General features: G+C 44.1%; 1 protein-coding gene across 3 annotated transcripts in view; it reads right to left on the minus strand.

The window, feature by feature from the left end:
* Nucleotides 1–25,301, minus strand: part of LOC138566324 (cullin-associated NEDD8-dissociated protein 1-like) — a 1,042,465-nt gene that overhangs the window by 145,123 nt on the left and 872,041 nt on the right. The window lies entirely within an intron of this gene.

Genomic DNA, 25,301 nt, shown 5'->3' on the forward strand with positions numbered 1-25,301 from the left:
TGAAGTCAGATGAAGCAGTCAGGATTTATCGCAAATTGCAATACATTACTCACCGTAATAATATTTTGGATGCTTGTATCTGCTTAGATTCACATGCTATGCATAGGCCGACATCTAGTGGAAGCGGCAGAGTATTACAGTTGTTGTTTTCGAAACTCGAAAAAGGACGTCGAAGGGGTGTGCCAGTAATACAATCCCTAGTGTGACATCCACTGTACCCATGGTCCTTCACGCGTCGAGGTCCCTCAGATTGTTTTGTACTGACATGAGAACATGCGGTTGCATGAAGTGTAATGTGAGTTTGTTGTGCTGTGTGGTGAAGATAGTGAGCCCCCCACCCAGAGAGTGACGCTTCTGTTGTGACAATCGCTTGTACTTTCGGATCGTGGAAGGGTTTTCCCTTTAACCGATTCTCTCTTGACCACCAGCGTATGCTCTGTACCAGTGTTCGTGAAACAACCACTAGATCGTCCCACTGACCACTTGCCTGAGACCATTATTTCACCAACCACTCCTGCATTGGTCGCATGTGCAGACGTGCGTTTGGGACTAGATATATGCACAATGCCATCATGCCTAGCAAATGCATAGCTTTGCATACACTTCACTGGAGACTGGCTTGATACTGGGGTATTTTCCAAAGCATGTTCTGCACTCTTTCCATGGAAAGGAAGGCCAAGCCTGTTCTTGTGTCTAATACAGCTCGTAGGAACTGTTTTGATATGTTTGGTACAAGACTTGATTTTTTCTTGTTTATCGAGAAGCCCAATTGGAAGAGAAGATCTATGGTTCTTTGCGTGTTTAGTTTGCAAGATGGGGAGACTCTCCTGTGATCAGCCAGTCATCCAGATAGGGGTACACTGGAATTGCCTCCCTGCGCAAGTGCGCCGCCACCACCTCTAGCACCTTGGTGAATACCCTTGGAGCTGATGCTATTCCAAAGGGCAGCACCTTGAATTGGTAGTGCTGGTTTGCTACGTTTAACCGCAAGAGTTTTCTGTGCGCTGCGAGCATTGCAATATGAAAATAGGGATCTTTCATATCCAATGTTGCCATGTAATCCCCCCCGTTTTAGCAAGGGGATTACTTCTTGTAGCGTTGTCATGCGGAACATTTGTGGCTTTACATAAGTGTTTGCAGGGCGCAAGTCTAATACTGGGCGCATTGTCAGATCTTTCTTTGGTATAAGTATGTATGTTGAATAAATACTCTTGTTTACCTCGTTATATGGCACAATCTCGGTGGCGTCCTTGAGAGCAGCTCGTTGACCTCTTCTATTAAGATGAGATGTTCTTCTTTTGATGTTTTTCTTTGGTGCGGAGGGAGGTTTGATGGTGTTCCTATGAGCTCCATGTAATAACCAACCGCTACTTTTGATAGCACCCACTTGTCCGTGGTTATTCACTCCCATGCGCGGGTGAAGTTTGAAATTCGTCCCCCTACTGGGGAGGTATGGGAGGGGACCAGTAGCGGGTTGTCATTGTTTGGGAGGCGTTCCTTCACCTCTGAAAGTGGAGGCTCTGTCCCTGCCACGGCCCCTGTGCTGGCCTCTAGGATAGCCCTGGGACGCTTGACTGTGGTTGCTGTTCAATGAGGAATTCTGGTTTTGTCCATAGCCTGAGCCTCTTTGGGGGTTTTGTCCGCGAAAACGACGAAAATTGTTTCCGCCTCTTTGCCCAGTTTGTCTGTTGGTAAGTTGGCCAACAGATTTGAGAGTTTCATACTCCTCTTTGGCCGACTTTAGAGCATCCTCCACTGCTTTGCTGAATAGTACATTTGGTTCCACTGGCTTGTTGAGCAACGTTACCTGTGTCTCCACCTTAAAACCAGATTGGCAAAGCCAAGCATGGCGCTGGAGAATTGTTCCTTCAGAAATTATGCGTCCAGCATTGTCTGCAGCGTCGAGGTTATTCTTTAGCAGACTGCTGGCAGTAGCTTTGCCTTCAGCTACTACAAGGGCAAGTTTACTCTGTAGAGGCTCTGGAGCAGAATCACCAAGGGCCGAAATTTCGTCCCATTTATTGTAGTCATAGCTCACCAACAGTGTGGAATTGTTGGCGATTCTAGCTTGGTATGCTGCCGAAGTTGCCACCTTCCTACCCAAGGTGTACAGTTTCTTGCTCTCCTTGTCTGGGAGAGCATCTGAAGACGCTAAAGGTGTGCCCGCCCTCTTACGGGTAGTTGTGGCTACTAGTGAATCTGATTGAAGTTGTCCTCTGATATATAATGGATCAGATGGTGATGGCCGGAATAGTTTTTCTATTTGTGGATTGAATGCACTGGTTTGATTGGGCGTTTCAAGAGAGGGTTGAATCCTCCTTTGAACTGACTTTAATATGGATATAAACTGGGTGGCAGCTTTTTTGTCCCCCAGGATATCCTCTGCAAAATCCATGTCTTGCCGAGTTTCATGGGTTTCAGTTCCGAAGTGCTCAGCTGCTTTGATTAATAGACCATTAAAGACTGGCTGATTATCCACTGGGGAATCAGGTAAGGGGGAGTCTTGTGGAATAGGAGTCTAAAGTGTAAACCTCTGACTCATCGTCGTTATTATCATGATCATCATTCCCATCATAGTATTCATCCTCCTCCTGATCCTCCTGATTTCCCTCTGTGTCTGCATGCATGTCATAAAGGTCTGCAGTGGAAGACCTTTTAGTTGGAGGTTTGGATGAAACCAGGGGTTGAATAGTGTGAATAGTGGAAGACCTGGGCTGAGAGCCTGAGGCCTGATCAGTTGGAGGTGTATTTTGAAAACTTTCTAAAGCATTAGGATTTTTTTTCAAAGAAATCTGAAAAGGAAGATATTTTAGACATAACTCTATGTCTTCTGATGATCACTTAGCTGAGCTGGGGAAGACCCCAGAGTAAGGTACAGTACGTGTTTGGGTTAGATCTTTATTATATGGGGCCTCACTTTATGGGCCCTCCCCCTCATCTTGTGGGACATACTCTTTCTCCTCTTGTGGGGCAGTTACAGTGTCCTCCACCCTCTGAGACTTTTCTTTATGGATCCTGGTCTTCTGGGACTTGCCCTTATGATTTGGACTCTTAGAGGAAGATTGTTTGGAATTAGAACCTCTAATAAGGGTTTCTGGGACATGTTTTTGAATCAGGTGTGATAAACAGCATTTTTTAGGCTTTCCTACCGGTTTCGACGAAAAGCGTCGAGCTTCGGCACTGGGAAGGATCTTCGTCACATCAGCCGACGTTCGGCGTTCAGTTGTAGAAGTTTTGTGGAATCGTCTTTTGTCTTTTGGGCCTCTCATGATGAGACCGTGACTTGGAGTGCCCAGAGGACAGGGAATCTACCGATCTGCCCCTAAATGCCGAATCTCGGCAATTGTCAGGAGGAGCCAACACATCTCCGTGGTTTGTGTGCTTAGTGTGATTGGAAGATGTAGTACTCTTGCCGCTGGGTGTAGTCCCCACAACAGAGCCACCGGCCTGTCTCCCAGGGTCGGGGGCTAGCACTTGGGAACGTGACCGATCCCAGTCACCTTCACAGTCCGAAAACGCAGCATCGCTGCCGTTACTGGAGGCTCCCTCCACCTCCATGGCAGTCTCAGCCTGCATGGCGTGATAGGACCAGTGCTTCGTTCTGCGATCCTTAAGGGTCTTGGGTTGAAAGAGCTTACAAGCTTGATAGTGTTCTTCGTCGTGGTCACGGTTTAAACAGAGGTTACAGACCCTGTGTTTGTCGATCCACGGAAATATTTTATTACAATTTGGGCAGAATTTAAAGAGTGTCTTATCCATGTCTGGGGAAGGCAGCCGTGCGATAATAATAAGGGGAGGAAAAAGACATTGGGCCTCATTACGAGGTTGGAGGGAGCCATGGAGCTATTAGCTCCATGGCTGCCTCCAAAACCCTTCCGACTCCGCCCTGGTGAATGGAGCGAATACCGGTCCATTCCGAGGTCGGAGGGACCGGTAATTCCCCATTCACCAGGGCCATTCCCCATTCCCATTTGGGCCCCCATAGGGCTCAATGGGAATGGGGAAGGCGCTAATAACGGTACCGTTATTAGCTCTAGAGTCCCTTTGCGGGTCCCGTCCTTAACGCCTGCAAAAACCATGCGTTAAGGAAGGACCCGCAAAAGGAACTCGTAGTAGGGAGGTAAGGGATTACCGGCACCGGTGCCCTTACCGGTGCCGGTAATCCCTTATCTCACACCTCGTAATGAGGCCCATTGTATAATGACCGCTCCCCACTCTCTCTAATGTAAGGGTCTAGACCCGTTGGGCCTATCGAAAGTTGACTTTGTCAGACGGAAGCTTGTCCTTTTTCTTGATCTTCACTGCGTCGAGAGCACGGCATCGGGCGTAAAAGGACAGAAAGAGAAACTATCTTTTAAATTTTGCAAAAGCAAATGGCGTTAGCCGAAGTTGAACTCCACTTAATGCGACCGCTGACAATGCGGAAAAAAACAATCTGAGGGACCTCGACGCGTGAAGGACCATGGGTACAGTGGACGTCACACTAGGGATAGTATTACTGGCACGCCCTGCCGACGTCCCTTTTCGAGTTTCGAAAAAAACAACTATAATACTCTGCAGCTTCCACTAGATGACGGCCTATGCATAGCATGTGATCTAAGCAGATTCCACAAGCCTCAGAAATATGCGCATATATATATATATATATATATATATATATATATATATATATATATATATATATATATATATATATATATATATACACAGGGCCTGTGGTAGCAGCCCTGTAGTTATGGTTAAGTTGCTCAACTCGTAGAAAGAGCACTTTTTGGGCGGCTTATAACTCTGCCCCCCTGGATAAATCTGCCAGTGTTTGCGGATAGTGCAGTGAGGAAAAAGTGTGGAAAACACATTTTGGGTTATTTGGTGGCCAAAAGAGGACCTCGAAAGGGTGGGGGAGTGGAATAAAGTTGATATGGAGCTGTTTTTATATGTGGGAAAAGGGTTTCCGGTGCTGCCGAGTCCGCAGACATTACTGCTGAATGAAGTGAGAAAAAAGTCTGGAAAACAGATTTCGGGTTATTTGGTGCTCAAAAGAGGGCCTGGAATGGGTGGTGTGGAATAATGTTGATATGGAGCTGTTTTTATAGGTGAAAAACAGTCTGCAGGTGCTACGGTGTCCGTGGACCCGCACGTGCCATCTGGGTTTTTTAGGGATGTCTGGCATGGAAAGAGGACATTGGGGGACTAGCCAATCAGGTTTTGTAGTTGAGGAGGAGCTGAAGTGTACAGGATAGCAAGTCTTTTCTTTGTTGTGTGTAGTGAAGATGGCTATGGCTATGAAGAAGCAGAGTGTGTGGATGGTGGGAGATTCTTGGATCCATTCATTTAAAGTTTATACTGAATCACGTGGCATTTCTGCTACTATTCGATTGAAAGAAGTGGACTTTTTGTGGTATGCAGATTGTGGATTAAAGTGGGCGACTTTATTAACATTCTTTGAGTATGGCACACTTTAAACGACCGGATATTATTATTCTGAATTGTAGAGGCAGCAGTTTGGGCTATGTGACTGCAGGATATTTGCAGTTTGCCATGAAGGATAAATATCAAGTTGGTTGGTGTAAATATTTTTCGAGGAGATGCAAATCTCTTTTTTTTTTTGGAATATCCAAAATGCACTGAAATTATTTTTGGGAACTCTGTTGTGAAGTATATTTTTAAGTAGTTGAAATAAATAAAAAACAAAAAGTGAAAATGAATTAGAAGTAGTTTTTGTGAAAAAAGAATTAAGTTCAGTAGAACATTTGTTTGTGCAGTATATAAAACCCTCAAAAAAATTTAAAAAAGGTTCTTTTAAGAGCCACCATTTCTGAACGAAAACAAGTGAATTGCTTTTAACCCTCCAATCTTTGGCTGAAATTTTCCAGATGTCCACAGACTTTCGAACTGTCCGTGGACTATGCAGACTGCAAAAGGTCCTGTAATGTTTATTTTCAGTTATATTTTTTTAACTGTGAAAGGTGGGGCCTAAAGGACCCTTTTTTTGTCTTTCTGGTTTTTATATTTTGTTTAAACTTTAGTTTTTTTGTAGGAGAGGTGAGGAGGTAAGGTGGGGGAGGGAAGGGGCACCAACCACAGATACGGAGGAGCAGGTGGACAGGGAACGATGTTGGGCGTGCCTTAAATTTAAGGTAGGTGGCAGTGTTTCTTGTGCTCCTTGACCGCAGCCTCGGAAGCACTCTAAAACTGCTCCCCCCTGCAGAGTGGTGTGTCACAGTACAAACAGAGTATTGTGATTTTTGAAAGGTAAGGGTCAACAGCATTCTGTATGTCATGCGAGGCAGCCAAGGGGATCCTCTGTCCCACAGGAGTAGCCTGTGTGGTGGTAGGAGCAGTTGTGGAAGATGGGGTAGAGAAAGATAACCTACTTCTCCCGAGAAAGGAAAAGCATTTTTAGAGCACCTGTGGTGTTGCATGGAGGTAGTCACAAAAGAATACTGCCCAGGTTGTCCACGACTGAGTATGACCCTGCACTCAATGCATTCAATATTGGCAGCCCAAGCTTTTGGTACACCCCAACAGTTTTAAAGAACCATCACATCAATGATTATCACTGTTCCTTGTCATCCTCCTCTGTATCATTGCGCTTGTTCGCCTGTCCCGGTGCTCCACGTTGTGATGGTGTTGGTAGCCCTTGGGAAGGTGGGATGGTCATGACACATGCCATTCTTGAACTCCTGGAAGTCTCCTGGAATTAGCTCTGAAAAGATGCTTTCCTGGTCTGCTAGATTGAGAATGACTAAAAGTAATGTGTGGGTCCCTTCAGAGGAACCGCCGTGGACCTCGCAACTGTCCGCGGACTACCAAGTTAAAAATAGACCATGAAAAAAGTTGACAGATCAACTAAGAATAGGCGTAGGAGCTCTGGAAGGGTAAACTTAACTTGAAACATTCTAGATTGGCCAAAAATGCAGTTTCGAACGGCCACGGACACTGAGACCAGACATGCACGGACAGGGCGCGATGTCCCTGGCCGCCCCATTGCGCAAAGGAACCTCTGAATGGTTGAGATGTTCGCAGACTATTGAATGGGGTTTTGAAAAAGAAATATGAATTTATCACACAATAATATACAAGATATTCATAGTAGAACAAATAAATGTATTTATGAAAGGAATGGGGTATCAGAATGGGAAGCATAAATGGGAGAGTTTGGAATTTCAATAAAGTTATCGGGCCTCATTACACGTTGTGCGGTAAACCATAGCGCTATTAGCCCCATGGTTGCCGCCGGTCCCTTACCGGGTCCGCCTTGGTGGATGGCGGAATTAGCGCCATATTCCAAGGTGAGTGGGGGCGCTATATCCACCATTGCCCCTTCACCATTGCCAGTCAGCCCCATAGGGCTCCATGTTAATGGTGAAGGGGCTAATTACGGTACCGCAATTAGCACCAAGGTCCCTTTGCGGGTCCCGTCCTTAACGCCTGGAAAAACCAGGCGTTAAGGGAGGACCTGCAAAGGGACCTCGTAGTAAGGCGGTAAGGGTTTACCGGTATCGGTACACTTACCGGTACCGGTAAACCCATACCGCCTTCCGTGTAATGAGGCCCATCATCTGGGGTGGGAAGGAGAGAAGTTTCATCAAACCGTGTTTGATTTATGTTTTGTGAATTTGATTGGGGTGCATGCTGGGGGAAGGCGGAAAGGTACAAGTAGGAGAGTAATAATGAACATTTTTTAATAAATTGGTTTTTAACCTAATTTAAAAGTTCTTTAAAGACATTGCTAAATTCATCACATTTTTAAGACAAGATCATTATTTCATTTTGTATAGCTGGGGTTTGGGATGGTTTTTCTGATTGTTGGGATTCTGTAGAATTAATCTGTGGTGTAGTTTCTTATGTAAACTATGTACTATAAGAAAAGAAGAAATGATTATTTCAATGAGCTCTCCATAAATTATAATATTTGTTTATATTGAAAGATGTATTGTTTACCATTAGGGATTGTATCACTAATTTCTTCTAGTCACTGAAGTATGTTTGCCATTCTGTTAAAATAAGAAATGGGGACATTTGTTTATGAGAAATGTTTATATAATGAATGGTAATAATATCTCTGGTTAAATTGCTCAACATATAGAAAGAGTACTTATTTGGCAGCTTATAACTTTGGAGTCCTTTGACGAATGGCCACTGAAGTTTGCAGAGAGGTACATGTTGATTGGATGTTTGAAAATATGAGGTGGACCATCATTTTAGAAATGGTCACCATATTGGATTTGGGGTCATGACTTTTGTCCGCAGACAACACAGTGAGGAAAAGAAGTCTGGAAAATATATTTGGGGTTATTTTGTGGACGAAGGAGGGCCTGGAAAGGGTGGGGGAGTGGAAAAAAGTTGATATAGAGCTCTTTTTCTAGGTGAAATAAAGCTATACAGATGCTGACATTAATTGTTATGTCTGTGGACCCTATTAGGATTGTGGGGGTGGGGGGTCTGGGTGAGTCTTGTTATTTGAAGGTGTATTGTACATACTTGTTATATGGTTTAATTCTATTGTGGTGGTTGTGGCCAGTGGCCAGATTCTTGGGGGCATACCCCCCAAGAATCTGGCCACTAGCCACATATAGTATAGAAATAGGATTACGGTGTGTAATGTATGCCTTCTGAGGCTTGTGAATCTGCTTAGATCACATGCTATGCATAGATTAATGAGCAGTATCTGGAGATGGAGGAGGGTTGTGAGAAGGTACAGCAGCAAATAGATGTTTTAGCACCACTTGAGAACCTTCTTTAGAATATGTGTCAATGCAGTAGTGCTGAGTACAAGTATGTATGGAACTCCAAGTAGATACTTTGTCCAAGGGGACGTTTGCAATAAATGCTGAAGTAGATCCTGTACCTCTGATATAGTGAGTGCTTGGTGTGAAAGGTAGGGTATTCTTTGATAGTGAATAGCAACGCTGTATGCACTTGAGTGTCCATCTAGAGATGGTGTTTTTTGAAATGTGATCACCTTCCCTACCAGGTGCTATGGAAACAAAGAGCTGGTATGTTTTCCTTAGAGGTTTTGTCTTGTTTACATAGTACAAGACCACCCTTCTCACATCTAATGTATGGAGGCTTCTTTCAGATGAGTTAGATGGATTTTGGAAAAATGTAGGTAGTTCAATGGATTGGTTGGCATGGACACTTCGAATGAATTTTCGTGAAAACCTAGGATGTGTTCTAAAGATCACCTTGTCCTTGTGGATTACAAAGAAAGGATCTTGTACAGATAATGCCTGTAGCTCACTAAACCGTTTTATGGAGGTGATGGCTACCAGAAAGGCGGTTTTGTAGGTAGTGTTTTAGGCTGGCCTTGTGCATATACTCAAAGGGCAGACCTATGAGCGCTGAGAGTACACTTTTAAGGTCCCAATCGGGTGAGGGTTTGAAATGGGAGGGTAAAGTCTCTTTACTCCCTCTATGAAAGCTTTGATAATAGGAACTTTCCACCAAGACACTTTGTTCTTCAAAGTGGTGTATGCGGACAGGGCCGCTAGGTGTACCTTGATGGAGTTAAATGATAGGCCAGAATCTAGTAGATAAAGCATGTAGTGTAGAATGTTGGATGGTGAACACTGAATTGGATATAAGGATTGTGATCGGCACCATACCACAATCTTTTCCACTTCTTGAAGTAATAGTGTCTGGTGTTGGGGTTCCGTGCCTCTTTTAGGATATCCGTACACGTTTGAGGAAGTTTTAAGTGCCCAAACTCTATGACTTCAGGAGCCAGGCTGCCAAGTTCATAGACTGAGGATGTGGGTGGAGTGATGTCCCCCCTGCTGGGACAGCATGTTGGAAGGGCACAGAAGTTTGATTGGTTTGCACATCGCCAGTTTGAGCAGGTGTGGAAACCATGTTTGGAAAACCTTGTCCCGGGAGGATAGCTCAGCGGCAGCGTGCGCGTCTTGGAAGCAAGACGACACGGAGCAACAACAGGTTCGATCCCCGGGTCCGCGCTTAGAAACCTTTGGGTGTTTAAGCGCGTTATAAATACGTAACTAAGAAAAAAAAACCACACAATTACGCAACTAAGAAAAACAAAAAAGACAATTCCTGTAACAGCGCCTCGATGCCTGCGGGCTGTGTGAGCGCTTTATAAATGTGAAATAAATAAAAAAAATAAAAAATAAAAAAAAATGTTTGTCTTTCCCACACTGGAGCTATCAGGATTAGTGTGGCTTGTTCCTGGTGCATCTTGTGCACTATCCGGCTGAGGAGTGGTGTCAGGGGAAAAGTTTAATCAAATTTCCCTAAACTGCTCATCCACAGGGCGTTCCCCTTGGACTCTGGTTGGGGAAACCTGGATGCGAAGTCTGGGCATTGTTCGTTTTGGCTTGTGGCGAACAAGGCTAAAGGAGGATAACCCCACAGGGAGAAGACTTTGTCTGGAATATGTCTGTTGAGTTGCCACTTGTGCTCCTCGGGTAGAGGATTTCTGCTCACAGTGTCTGCTAGAACATTGAGGTCCCCTGGAACAAGTTGAGAGACTAGGAACATGTTCCGCTTGAGTGCCCTCAAATCCTTTGGGATAGCCTGGACAGACCTGGAGAGTGTGTGCCTGCCTGCTTGCTTAGGTAAAACATGGCAGTGCTGCTGTCTGTGATGACTTGCAATGTCTGACCTACTAGATGCTACTGAAAAGCTTGCAGTGCCTTTAGAACTGCCAGAAGTTCTAGAAGGTTGATGTAGGTTTGGGCTGTGGTGTGTGTTCACTGGCTGTGAGCTGTGTGGTGAAGGTAATGGGCTCCCCATCTGGCGAGTGAGGCGTCTTTAGTTGGTATTGCTTGAAGTGGTGGATTGCGAAAGGATTTTCCTTTTAACATGTAGTCCTTGGACTACCAGCGAAGAGCCTATACTAGGGTTAGCGAAATAACCACTAGTTAATCCCACTGACCGCTTGCCTGAGACCATTGCTTTGCTAACCACTCCTGCACTTGGTGCATGCACAGCAGCGCATGTGGAACTAGGTAAATGCATGAGGCCATCATCCCAAGCAGGCGTATTGCCTTGCATACGGTTACCTGGCAACCGGCTAGATATTGAGGTATTTGCAGCAGCATGATCTGAACTTTTTTGTTTGAGGGGAAGACTAGCCCCTCCATTGTCTTTATGACTGCTTCCAGAAATTATTTGGTTTGACTGGGTACAAGACTACATTTGAGGGGACTCCCCTGTTAACAGCCAGTCGTCCAGATACGGGTGCACTGGGATTGACTCTCTGCTAGTACCTTGGTGAATACCCTTCGAGCCAAGGCTATGCCGAAGGGGAGCACCTTGAATTGGTAGTGTACTCCCTCTATATTGAAGCGCAGATATTTTCTGGGAGCTGGGAACTTTCAATTATGAAATTATGCATCTTTCATATCCAATGTTGCCATGTAAACCCCCTGTTTCAAGAGGGTAATTACTTCCTGAAGCGGTCATGCGAAACGTTTGTGGGTTGACATATGTGTTCACTAGGCGCAGGTCTAGTACTAGGAGCATTATTAAGTCTCTCTTTGGCACAAGGAAGTATGTAGAATAGCTACCCTTGTTTATCTGGTTTGCTGGGACGATCTTTATGGCGTCCTTTTCCAGCAGTGTTTTGACTTCCTCTAGCAGAATGCACTTGTCCTCTGCTGTCATCTTTCTGTGTTTTGGCGAGTGGTTGGATGGTCTTTGTAGAAGTTCTATACAATAACCGCACGCTACAGTGGATAACACCCACTTGTCTGAGGTGATCCCCTCCCATGCATGAGTGAACTGTGAGATGATATGATATGATATGATATGGCATTTGTAACGCGCCTATACACAAGTGTTTCAAGGCGCGATACGACCTCCTACTGGAGTAGTATGGGAGGGGAATTGGAGCGGGGCGTCATTGTTTGATGCAGTAGGCCACTTGCTTGCCCTCTGCTAATGTCTTTAGGAGCTGTAATTGTAGAGGCTCTGGAACAGCTTCAATTTGTTTTTCCAGCATGTCCCATTTGTGGCAGTTATAACTAGCCAAAACTGTGGTGTTGTTGGCTATCCTAGTTTGGTAGGCAGCTGAGGAAGCCACCTTTCTGCCAAAGGTGTAGATGTTCTTGCTTTCTTTATCTGGCGGGGCCTCCACGGAGGTTAGGGGTGTGCACGCTCTTGTTGTGGTGAAAACTAAGGAATCTGGTTTGAGCTGATCCCTGATTTACAGCGGGTCAGTGGAGGCCGGCCTGAACATTTTATCAATACGGGGTTGATGGAGCTGGTAAGGTTGGGTGTAATGAGGGAGGGCTGTATGCGCCTTTGGACAGATTGCACGAGGGGGATAAACGGTGTAGCAGATTTCTTGTCGCCAAGGAGATCCTCCACGAAATATGTGTCGACCTGTGCATCCTGGGTGTCGATTTTAAAATGCTGGGTGGCCTGAGAAGAAGCTCATTGTATTGGAGCTGGTTATCAATTAGTGAATCAGCTACTGGTTGATTCTGGTTGTTTGCGGATTGGATGATGTAGATGTCCTCCTCATCGTCATAATAATAATGATCCTGGTCATACTGGTCTCCTTGGTCACCCTGGGAACTGTGGTCCTGACCACCTGAGGGGTCCACCATATAGAAGAATTGAGAGGGGCCAAGAGCCAATTAAATTGAGCGAGCCTGGCTGGAGGTGCTAGGCTGAGAGGTGTCTAGACTAGGCACCTTGGCAGGTGGTTTGTCCCTGGTTGCCCCTACTTCCTGTATTAAGGCCTGGGGATTTCTAAATTCATCAGGGTGCTTGTCCATAAAATCTACAAAACAGGACATCCTTCTCATGATCTTGTCAAAGCTTTCTGGGGTCCATTCAGCAAATTTTGGGAAGACTGAGGGGGTAGAAGTGTCCTGCAAGGTTGTGGGCTCCTTGTGACATAGGATGTTAAAGTGGGGGTCCTGGGAAAGTAGTACAGCTACTGTCCCTAGAGGTAGAGGCTTGGAAAAACAGGGGCGTCAAAGAATTGGGTGTTTGACGTTTTAGGCCATTGAAGTGTGGGTGGGACGTGTTTTTTAATAAGCTCTCTCACTTTAGATATGTTAGAAGGGGTAGTCGAAATTCCTTTTGATGCACGTCATTCACTGCGGGAAAGGAGTGCATTTTTAGCACAGTGTCTGAAACAGGCCTACATGGCGCCTGTTTCGGAGACCTGTCATGCAGAGAACGTGACCGTGATGGCCGAGAGGACAGGGATAATTTAGAGGACCTCTCTTTAGACACTGCAAGGCTCGGACCGGTCAACATCTTTGCCGGCGTTGAGCCGTGGAGTGTGTGCTTAGCTTGAGTGCCTTTGCCGCTAGGTGACTTCTCCATCACAGGACCGCTGGCCTGCTTGCTGGAGTCGGGGGAACACACATGGGGTTCCTTAAGAGCCTGATCACCTTCAGCGTCACTTAGGACGCCGATGCTGCCTTCACTGGATTCCCCCGCGCCGTCTATGAAGGGTTTGGCCTGCATGGCGTGAATTTTCGGGGTGGCCCCTTAGCAGACAGTGATTGCACACTTTGTGCGTGCACTTCCAGGGATATTTCCTATTACAGGATGGAGAAAATTTAAATGGAGTATTCTCCATGGCAAAAGGGAAAGCTGTGCAGTGATGGAAAGGAAGATACGGGGCCAGAACAGGCATTCTCTAGCAAGGAAAGAGTGTAAAAACATCCCCCCACTCTCCCTACTGTGAGGGGCCGAGGCCCGGTGGGGCCTAGGAAGGCCGCAGTCATTGATCGTCCAGGTGGTTGTACTCATCATCGATGTTGCCGTCCGTCGCAAGCCGACAAAGCACTTGGTAGTGTGGCGGGTGATGGGTGGTTGAAGAAAGGATAGGAAGAAAGTCTAAAGTTAAACTTTGTCTAGCAGAAGGCATTAACCTGAGGAACTTCTCCAATTATCGACTGACCACGATGGTGGAAAAGAACAATCTGATGTACCTCGACGCATGAAGGACCAACGGGTACAGTAGACGTCACACTAGGGATAGTATTACTGACACACCCAGCCTGCGGCCCTTTTCCAGGTTTAGAAAATAAAAAATGTAATACTCCACGACTTCCACCAGATGTTGGCCTATGCATAGCATGTTTTATCTAAGCAGATCCACAAGCCTCCGAAGCGCATATATATATATATATATATTTTATTTTTTTTTCTTCCCCAGGCATCATCTGGCCTGCAGATAATCTAGGAAATATCTGGGGTTGGGGAATGATGAAATTCATTATATTTTGTACCGCGCTTCAAACCAGAGACCAGTCCCTAAGGATGGGATCAGGATTCAAACCTGTTTTGCTCTGCGTTGTCTTTCTTCTAGGACAAACGCATTGTTCCTCAGCTATCCTTCCGACCCTGAAATACTCTTGAAATTGAATGAGAGCAGTACAATCTTGCTGTCAGAGCAATGTCTCATTAGGATTTTAGAAAGTGTTCAATGACACAAGGTTGTCAATCTGGGCAGCTTCTAAATACTCAGGAGAGTCGGGAAACTACCAAACACACCCCTGTCCCATATTTCAGTCCCTGAAACACGTTTTTAGATGCAGAACCTTTTTAGCCAAAAATTTAGGAAAGCTCAAGACCAACCCTATGCACAAAGCTTTCCACTATTTATAGTTCTTTCAAATCGGTCAACCTCATCATGTAGCAACAGCGAGGGCCCTAATCAGCTAAGTGTAGACATCTTGATAACAGAACACCACACTACTTCCCATGTAAGGTGGAGTCTCTCAACGACTGTCAATGTCTCATTATTCAATGGCAAGTTAACAAAAAACAAGACACAAATAAAAAGCTCTAGTGGATAAGTACTGGCTGGGTATCCATTTCAACGCAGAGTTTGAAATTGGGTAGAGCTGAGAGCTTGTAGTCTAGAAGAGTACGGTTAGCTTGACTTAGCTACCAGATGCTACTTTTGGCTCCCCAGGTCAGCTGATGCCGAACAAACACACCTATGTGAATGTAACTTTGTGCATTTGGGACAATCTATAAATAAAACTTAGGACACATCTATAGAACATTTTAAGCAGGAGGGGTCATAAATAATGTTCAAATTGATATTTTTGCATCTCATGTGGAAGTTCAATTTGCAGAATGCTATGTACTAGCTCCTAGTTCCCCAGTGGAAGATCCTGGTCACTGTTTAATCCTGGATTTTCACGAGCTACATTTAGCTGTTGCTTATCCAATCTTAATTTCGACTCCTGTAATGTTATATTTAATGTCCTTGTACTGGTAGGATGGTTGTCTGCTATTTCCTTTAATTAATTATATAATATAATGTATACTTCGCTGACCTCGTGGATGCCCTATGTAACATTAGAAATGTCCCCCCTTGGATAGAAGGTATTCTAACCGCATGACTAAGCTATGCCAGCCGTATAGCTGTCATAGATCAAACCCACATTTGGCTTAAAATTACACAGAACACCTTGTATACGCCTCTACAGTCTTACTGCGCATACATTTTTCTAAAACTTAGATAATGTGGTTCAGTAAAGGAAAGCTTAACACAAAAACAAGGTGCAATATCCATGGTGATAACATTTCTGAGGTCTCTCAATGTGTTTATATAGGTGTGGCAGTAAGTACTGCTAACATGGATAAACATATTAGCGAAACTACTCCTAATAAGTTCATGGCACATCAGGCCGGTAACTGACAGTTCATGGAGCAGAACCAGGGATTCTGCATGGATGGAATGATACAAATACATATACAATGATTTTTTCCTATTGTGCATCATGGCCTGGAAACTAGTCTTTTAAAAAATCTTTTATTTAGGTGGACAAATTGGAAGAGAATTCTTGGAACCAATATTGGTGTTACCTCAATGCATTTTGATACAATGTATATGACTAGAACTGGGTCTTATCTCATTGGCCTCCCTGATGGAGCTTCATTGAGATCTACTATACATGAGTATTTACATGTCACACAATGATTCTCTATTAGGTATGCTTGGGAATTCGCTGCACAATACTAGCTACCCTGCTTTATAATACTTTTCTGAGAATTGTTATAATGTATTTATGAAGATTGAATAGTTACCAGACTGGCCTAAGGGATATGATACTGTGGAAAAGATATTAATTCTAAGACGTGGCTATGGGATTGGTATATGAATGCAACATATTTATCTGAAACAAAGATGTTTGCAGAATTTTGCAACACAAATGTTCCCCTTTCTGTCCCCACAAAAGTACCTGTTGCTTTCTCCTTCCCCCAAGTTACGCAGATGTGCCTTGTTGCTACACACTGCTGTTGGTCGCAGACATCTCTCTCCTGAGCCACAAGGCAAACGACCAACGTGGCAACTCCTACAACTACAAGGTACCCTCTGTTGTGCTTAGTGCTTTTACTTTTTAATTCGGAGCACGTTCGCTCTGATTGACGCAAGCATTTTCACCTGGGCTGTCGCAACCCTCAACGTTGCTCTCCTCTGAGATCGGACGTGGGATCATTTTTCTGAGAAGCTTCAGCATCGCCTGAGGGCTGGCAACTTCTTGAGGCCGTAAAAATCATCCAAACATGCCCCCCCCCGCCATGATACACCTCGACTGCCCGCCCTGCTGATGCTCTGATTGGCCAATCCCTACACCTAAAGGCTATCGGGAGCCAGCAGGCATGGGCCGGCCAAACACAAAGGCCTTCACTAAGGCCCCTGTCCATGCCGCCGCTCCCGCAGCTTTCCCTCAGCCCACGCTGCTTCAACGAACAAATGTAGTTTCCCCTGCATTTAGTGACCATGAAAAATCTACTTGTACAATGCACCGGTAAGAACCCCAGTTCGCCCTGTCCTGGACTACAACACTCTGCCTGATAGCTTGCTGAATCTTGCCTCCCTTCTCCTCTAGCTTAACTGCAAACTGTAACTTCTTCCCCACTTGGTATCTGTATCTGCCTTAAAATTGCTTGCTTTCTGCAGCTTTTTAGTGCCTTACTCAAAATTCCTCTTTAAGAGTGCTTTTAAATCTGTGCAACCTCTATTTTGGCGCTATATTTAGTGCTTTTTGGGAAATTCAAATTAAGGTGTGCTTTTAAAATCTGTGCATCCTCCATTCTGTGCTGTATTTAGTGCTTTTTGGGAAATCCGGATTTAGGTGTGCTTTTAAATCTGTGCACTGATGGTCTTCATTGCACACCTCTTCCTTCCGTGTCTGCCTGGCTGCTAGGCTATCTGGTGAGTTCCCGTGCACTATGCAGCTCCCCTGTTTCTCTCTCTCTCTCTCTCTCTCTCTCTCTCTCTCTCTCTCTATCTCCCCCCACTACTCCCATGTCACTCTCTATCTCGCTTATCTATTCTAACTGCTATTTTATCACCTATCCTTCCTCTCTTACGACGGCAGGAAGAAAAAAGCTGAAAAAATCTCTCCTGAACTCTCATCCAGGCTTACCTATTGCTGACACCTATGTCAATGCCACTTCCAAGCAGGCTATTACGGACATCCTCTTCTCTGTCTCCTCTCATGACCTATGGACCCCTCATCTACTCTCCACTCTTTCCCCTTTCTCCTCCTCACCCATTAATTGTGGCACTAGGTGGGAAGTACTCCTGGCATACTTTTCATCCTCTAGTTGTATCATTAATGTCTATCACAATGGCACTATCATGGCCCAAGGTTCTTCCCTTCTCCTGACACTCCTTCTTCCTCTCACCTCTCCAACACCACCAACGGGTACCATGACCCTGTACCCCCCTCAGAAAACCTTCAAAGGTGGTAACCAGCTTCACTTAGCTACTCTGAATGCTTGCTCTGCTGACAAACACTCCTCTGACATCTGTCTCTTTCTGGAAGATTTTGACCTAGACGTTCTTGCTGTTACCGAGATGTGGTTTATGCCAGCTCTGTCATTGCTCTTGACACTCTCCTTCCTGAGGGTTACAAAATCTTCTGCAAACCCAGACCCAACAGGCCTGGAGGTGGAGGAGCCCTGATCTTCCCGGAGTGGGTCCCTGCCTCCATCATACCTACTCAATCCTACTTCTCTTTTGAATGCCTCGTTTGCAGGCTTGGGGTCTCACCTGCTCTTTCTTTCACCCTTGCCACTATCTACAGGCCCCCTTTCCCTATCCCTCTCTTCGTCGCTGAATGGGCTGACCTTGCCTAGTGCCTCTAAACCTCTTCTTCAAAACTCCTCCTTCTTGGTGACTTCAACATTCACCTCGACTCCCTTGAATCATCCATCTCTCAGTTTCGTGTCCTCTGTGACCCCCCCTCTCTCTATATTCGCAACCGACCCACTCACCCAGTCACACCCTGGACGCCCTCATTTCTGGTGACCTCTCTATTTCTAATCCGGCCACCACCCTCCTCCCTTGGTCTGACCACTCTCTCCTCCCACCTGGGACCACTTGGCCCTCTATCCGAGCTACCCCCAGCATTGCCAGCCTTTTTTCCCCGGCATCCGACCTATGAAGCGAGTGTCAGTTGCTGCTTTCTCCTCCACATTCATAACTGCTACTACCCCACCTAATTCTCCCTCTGACTCTGTCCTTGCTAACCTGCACCTCTCCATCTCTAACACCCTTGACATCCTTGCTCCTGGCATCAGTATCTGCCTAAAACCAGCCACCAAGAACAACAGCTGGTATGACTTTGATCTAGCATCTCTGAAACGCAAGTACAGAGTTGCTGAACGAAGTGTCAGACCTTGGGTTTACCCTCTGACAAACTGGCCTGCCACCTGCTCAAAAGGCTAAATACTGTTTCTCTGTCCGCTCCAAGAAGCAGTCCTATAGGACTCTATGGGAGTGGGGACCACGGAAGCACCGACACCATTAATAATGATGCCGGTGCTTCAGTGAAAGTCTGCGGGCGGAGGCCGTTCCGCCCGCCAGGTCTGACCCTGGCAGGCGATATGACACTTGCCCGCAGACTTGTAGTTTGCCGGTCTGGAATCAATGGTCCCTTACCGGCACCGTTGTTTTCAGCCAGGCAAACCTGTAATGAGGACCTATATGCGAGTATATGTTATGTTATTTTAGTGGGGCTTATACCAGGCACCGCTGCCACTTTCATGGTCTATTGGCGCCCTGGAGGATCTGAAAATGTGGGTGGCTGGGAGAGCTTTGTAAGTAGGATTGAGCAGGAAAAATGCAAGAGAGCTTTTATGTGCTGTTGGTAGCTCCAGTTCTGAAAAATGGGTCACTGTGGGCTGGTTTGTTTTTAGTTGGTGGTCGTTATGTGGTGCTTGGTATGCGAGTAGTGTGTGTTGTAAGGGTGTAGACGTAGGAGACTGACACACAGGTGGCATAATCTTGGTGATAAACCTTTATTGAGCAAAATAAAAGGGAAAAACCTAACTGTCCCTATTACTAAGAGGGGTTTTGCTGCCTCAACTAAATACTAAGGACTCTGTCAGGAGGTGCATCAAAAACAAGTAGTCCACTGTCATGTGTCAAAACCTATTTCCTTCCCTTACATTCTAAATCAAAATAAAGTGGTATTCGTCTTAATCCAGAAGAATGGCTTAGTTGTTCTGGAGGATAAACCAAAGTTTACTTTCAGGTGATGAAAAGGAACAGTTCTTCCAAAAAAGGTAAAAGCCAAAAAGTCTCAAAAGCTTTCTTTACTTGGCGTTCCACTAACAGATATCGGAAAAGAAAGTCTTGTATCTTCACAAGGTTAGGGGGATTGCTTCCTCTTTCCCAACCGGCCTCAGGTTTCTTAACACTTTTCACAGTACTACGATGAACGACATCTTTCTCCTGGCTTTTACCATACAGTTCACAATATTAGGGGGAATGTCTCCCTTCCTCAGGTTTCTCACACAATGTTCACAACTACCAGGACAGGACAATTCCCTTTCCCTGGTATCCTCAGGCTCTTCACAATGCCAAAAGAATGACACCATTCTCTTGGCCGTTTAACAATGTTCATCAACACCAGAGGGAATTACTCCCTTCCCTGGCCTTTCTCATGTTCTTCACAATGCCAAGATAATTACTCCTTTTCTCTTAGCTTCTTTCACAAGACTATGCAGTAATACTCTCCATTTGGGTCTCAGAACCTGTTTTCCCTTCTGAACAGACTTGGTATACTCCCCTGCCAAGTACTGTGTTGTAGAAGATGAGTGGCGTCTTGATTTTCATGAATTTTATTCGGGTCCTAGACCCTGGATTCTATTCTACAGACTTGGTATATTCTCCTGCCAAGAACTGCGTTTAGCTTCTTGACCTGTACTATTTCTATTTGGATCCCAGAACCTGGTTTCTCTTCTCAAAGGACTTGGGATATTCTTTTGCCAAATACTTTGACGAGGGAGCAGGTATTTCGATTCATTATACCTGTTCCGGGTCATCGCTTCACGCGTTAGCTTGACCCTACTGGTCCCTGAGTATCGCCCGTTAACTTCAGTTGTTGTCGGGGTCTGCTTCTGTTCTACCTTCATTGCGCAGCATCTCTCCCTCCCGCTGCCTGTCCTTGCTGGTTCTCAGGCTCTGTCTCTTTCTGGATGGTGTTGGTGTTACTCTCGACCACCACACAGCCGTCCAGCAGCTTCGCTTTCGCTGCCGGACTTCAGCAGCGCCTTTGGGGAAAGGTGTCCCAGTATTCCAGCAGTACTGGGAGCGGACTGCTCTCGGCTCTACCTCGGCCTCACCAGCTTCTCCTTTGCACTTTCTGGGTATTGCGGTATCTCACACTGATTGGCTCCTGCTCCTTCTCTCTCTTCTGTTGTCCTTCATTAGTTTTTATACTCTTACAATGTCCATATAGACTGGGATGCTCTCTTTGGTTCCACTGAGCGCTTTTATGACTCCTCGCATCTTCTTTGTCCATGTATGATTATGATCACACTCTATTGGGTTTACTGGACTCCTTGTCCTAGTTTTCCAACATACTTCAGGCAAGTAGTCCTTACTCTTCCTCATCTCAATGGTCCTCGTAGGGGTTGGGCTATCTACTTTACATAAGTATATGAAAGTGTGAGGAACTAATGTATTGTGTCCGGGAGTGAGGAAGTTGATAACGGTCATACCCCGTTTATTGGAAGTGGCTCCCCATAGGGGAGAAGGGACGACATACGAGGATTCGTCAGTGTGTGTAGATTTGCATGTGGCTGGCTTAGTTTCTTGTTTGGTGTTGTGTGGTGTTTGCAGTTTGTGGTGGTTTTATGTTTTGCTGTGGTAGAGGATGGCATATGTTGTTCTGTGTTTTAGGATGAGTATGTAGAATATTTGAGAGTTGTTAGTAGGTTCGTGGACAGTTGCATCACGTTGAGCTAAGTTTAATGCGTTGACTACCCTCAAACTTCATCTAAATTCAATACATTGGCTGCTCTCAAAAATTAATATAAATTCAATACATTAGCTTCCCTCAAAAAACATCTGAATTCATTACAAAAGGTTAGGATGCGTCTAACTCCAAGACAGTGTCTATGCTCAAAGTATGCATCTGACTTTAATACATTGGGTATACTCTCAATATGCACTTGCATTCAAATGGTTGCTAAACAGATGAGTGCTGTTAGTTAAAAGCAGGTGTTAACAGTACTGCATTTGTTGCGCAAGTCAGAGGGAAATAAGAATAAAGTCGTTGTCTCTTACCTGAATGTTGCTGTCAACAGTTTTGGAGCTTGGCTGTGGCGCCTGGGCGAACAGGGCAGATAGGGGATGGGAGATTTCCCTCGTAATTTTACTATTCAGTACACTCCACATATGGTTATCTCTTTTGTGGGCGCTCAAGTGAGCACACAAAAGGGAAGATGGGAACCCTTTTGGCTGAGGTAAAGAGTCCCAGACACCTAATCCACATGAAACTCATGATGTCCTGTATTGAACCTGGTCCTCCACCAAGGATCTGATGGCTGCAATCTTGTTGGAAGCCTTTACTTCTAAAGCCAACTCTGTAAGGCGTAGCACTGCCTTTCACATCAAGTCTAAACCTGCTCAGGCAATTCTCTCCAATGGCAAATGGGCACAAGTCCTGATTGGGCATTCTCAGTAGAGCTTGAGACCCTTAGCCACCCTCCAAGCCTGTAAGTGAAACCTGTAAGTTGGAATCTCCTGAGAGGTCCCTCTGTCTACAGGTAGGCAGCCACCCTTCTTTCCTTAGAGTAACCTGTAAGTACATACTTTGTGTAACTATAACCGCACACAAACTACTGACTACATGCAGGTTTATACTATGAGAGTACATTTCAGAAAATACGGAGAAGAAAGATACAACTCCAACTATCACCCCAGAGGCAAGAGGCAAGGGAAAGAGGAAACTAAAGAGAAAAGCAATATGGCATCCCTATAAGGTTCACAAATCGAACCCGTCAAAGAGCAATGAGTTATCCACGACTTAGTTCTCAACTTATCAGACTATGCATTATACACCTGAAAGATCTGCACTTAAAGGTTTTTCTTTTGCACCTTTAAAGTCTATTAATGTTTTAGACAGTTATGTAGATTTATACAAATGTATTAGAAAATGTAAACTAAAGATTTTTTCCACAACAAAAATGTCAATGAGTCAAAAGAATAAGATTTAAGAATACCATCAACAATGTCCTTCAGAGAACTAGCTTACAATAGATTGCGTATTTCTCTAGAAGGACAGCAAACAGGAGAATTCTTTTTTCATTTTACAACTGAGCATTCAATAAAAATGTTATGCCCTAAGAGGTCAATCCAAGTTCAGCCCACCCTCTTCAGATAGACATTTAATTGATACCTTCTTTGCATTAGTTGCTAAAGACCTTGAGGACTTTCAGGACAACAAACTACATTTTAGGGAATATCTTAAATCAGAAGAAAGGAAAGCCATAAACAGACTCATGAACAACAATACCATCATTATTTAAAAAGTCGATAAAGGTGGGAACATCTTTATTCTCAACTAAAAGGATTATATTGTGGCTGCCAATAATCACCTGGACATGCCCAGTTACTATCTGAAATTAACAACAGACACCACAGCGTCTGTTAGAAAAGGAGCAAACACACTCATCCAAAAATGGCACTCATTAGGCTTGCTAAGCGATGAGGACAAAGCTTTCCTCAGATCCACAGAGGCAAAGATGTCGACTGTATATCTTCTGCCTAGGATTCACAAACAATATGACAACATTCCTGAAATTAGACCAATCATGAGTGGCATTGGATGGTGACTGAACCAATATTTTTTATTTTTTATTTTTATTAAAAGTTGTATTTAAAGTTTGATTAACAAACATTTACAACATCGTCAAATTCAGTTATTAAAATCATTACATAGAAAATTAATTTACATTCACAATATATTAGTTTAAATTCATCATTACATATCATGTTAAATGTTATGAATTAACTTTAGTGATTAAGCTAAATTCATACTATTTCCGTGCGATTAAGCTACCAATAGATAAGATTTTGTGCTTTTTTCATGCATTTGAACTATTGCCAAATTATACATTAGGATTTATTTCATATTTTCTTTCGCATCTAATTCAAGTTCCAATTTTTCAAGAAATGCGCATAATATAACAATTGTTTTCATTGAGTATCCCCACATGAATTTTTTCCAACACCATTCCCTTGCTTCCTGAGTCATACCCAGCACCTGTGGACCGATTAAAGTATATCGCAGGGTTTCAAAATGCTCACAGTATAATATAAGGTGTTTCAGATTTTCTATCCAGTATTTGCCCTCGCAAAATCTACACCATGGTTCAAGTCCAACATTAGAATTTTTTTCCCATTTAATGGTTTTCTCATAGGTGTGAAACAGATTAAGTTTGAATCTCAGATAGAAATGCCTCTGTTTATTCGCCGGGAATTTAATGAAATAGGATTTGCGAGGCAGTCTTGATGTTACAAATTTTGCAGCTTCAGAGTATAATTTTTTATCTTGCATATCTTCTATTGTTAGTAGCCAATCTTGCTCGTATAAGCGTTTCTTTACATGTCCCATACGATATTCTAAATCCATTGGTTTCAAACCGCATTCGTCTAATTTTTTTTATCATGCATTCCGTGAACTTCAACAACGATTTAGGTACTCGATTCTCAATCATGATTGAAAGTTCGCCATACAATGACTGTTTCTGCGGAAAGATCATCTTTCCATAATTCGTTAGCTGTCGCCAATGGAACCTGGTTGATAGGGCAGATATTCCTAGCTCTTGTCGTACAATACAATTTGGGAGTGATTTTGGCAGTCTCAAAGTTGCTTTCCACAATTGCCCTTGAATTTGATCTAATATTGAATCAATGTTACAAAGACATAGATCTAATCCATAAAGTAGAATTGCTTCCACTTTCAGCATATAAAATTGAAAGAGTGGTTCCATTGAAAATTTACAATGCTTTAAAAATACCATCCGCATTTGAGTCGCTAGAACATTTTTTTTTGCATTTAAGTTAGTGAACCACGATTTTCTAGAAGGTGAGTCAATAACATCATACCCCAGGTATCTCATATTTAATGCGATGGGCATCTGAATAGAATTTATTGACCATCGCATTTTGGGATATTTTTTTTTTAGGTTTTTTAGTATAAAAATACTTGACTTTTCGACATTACATGTAAGATTGTTTTTAAAAAGATAACCTTCAAATATTTCAAGTTTCCTTTGTAGGCCATAAGGGGTTCGATCAAAAATTAAGACATCATCTGCGAATGCAATCCATTGGATATGTAAGTGTGCCAGTCTTGCTGGATAGCTCAATTCCGAGTTCCATATTGTCTCAATGTCGGAGATGTATAAATTAAACAGAGTAGCTGCCAAATTACACCCCTGCTTAGCCCCCATTTCGGTCGTAATCGGGATTGTTGTAGAACCAGAACTATTAATACGGACTAGATATGAGGTGTTCTCATGCAATTTGGCTAACATTACAATTAACTGAGGCGGAAATCCCATTTCATCCATCTTTGTCCAGAGAAGAGCCCTAATTACACAGTCAAAAGCTGCTGTTAAATCCACGGATGCCATGTATAATGGACCCGTATTAATTGAATTCGCCTGTGCAATTAGGTGCGCTAAAACAGTTGCATTTAATGCTGTTCCCATTCCGGCGCGAAACCCAATTTGAAACATCGATAAAATGTTCCGTTGTTTAATAACCCGCCTTCAGTTGTTGCAACAACACGATTGCTAAGGTCTTGGCACTTGCGTCCATCAGAGCAATCGGGCGATAGTTACTTGGCTTTGTTTTATCACCTTTCTTGTAAATTGGGACTATAATCGATTGTAGCCAGGATGGAGGAATAATAGAAGAGTGAATAATCTCATCAAATTGCATTTTTAATATCGGGGCCCATAGCTGGATATTTTCTTTCAAGGCACAAGGTGGAATGCAATCCGGACCAGGCGCTCTTGATTTATTCAATTTTCCAAGTGCCCATGTG

Source organism: Ambystoma mexicanum, chromosome 2p, assembly GCF_040938575.1.
Source record: "Ambystoma mexicanum isolate Mex_15411 chromosome 2p, UKY_AmexF1_1, whole genome shotgun sequence".
NCBI classification, from domain to species: Eukaryota; Metazoa; Chordata; class Amphibia; order Caudata; family Ambystomatidae; genus Ambystoma; species Ambystoma mexicanum.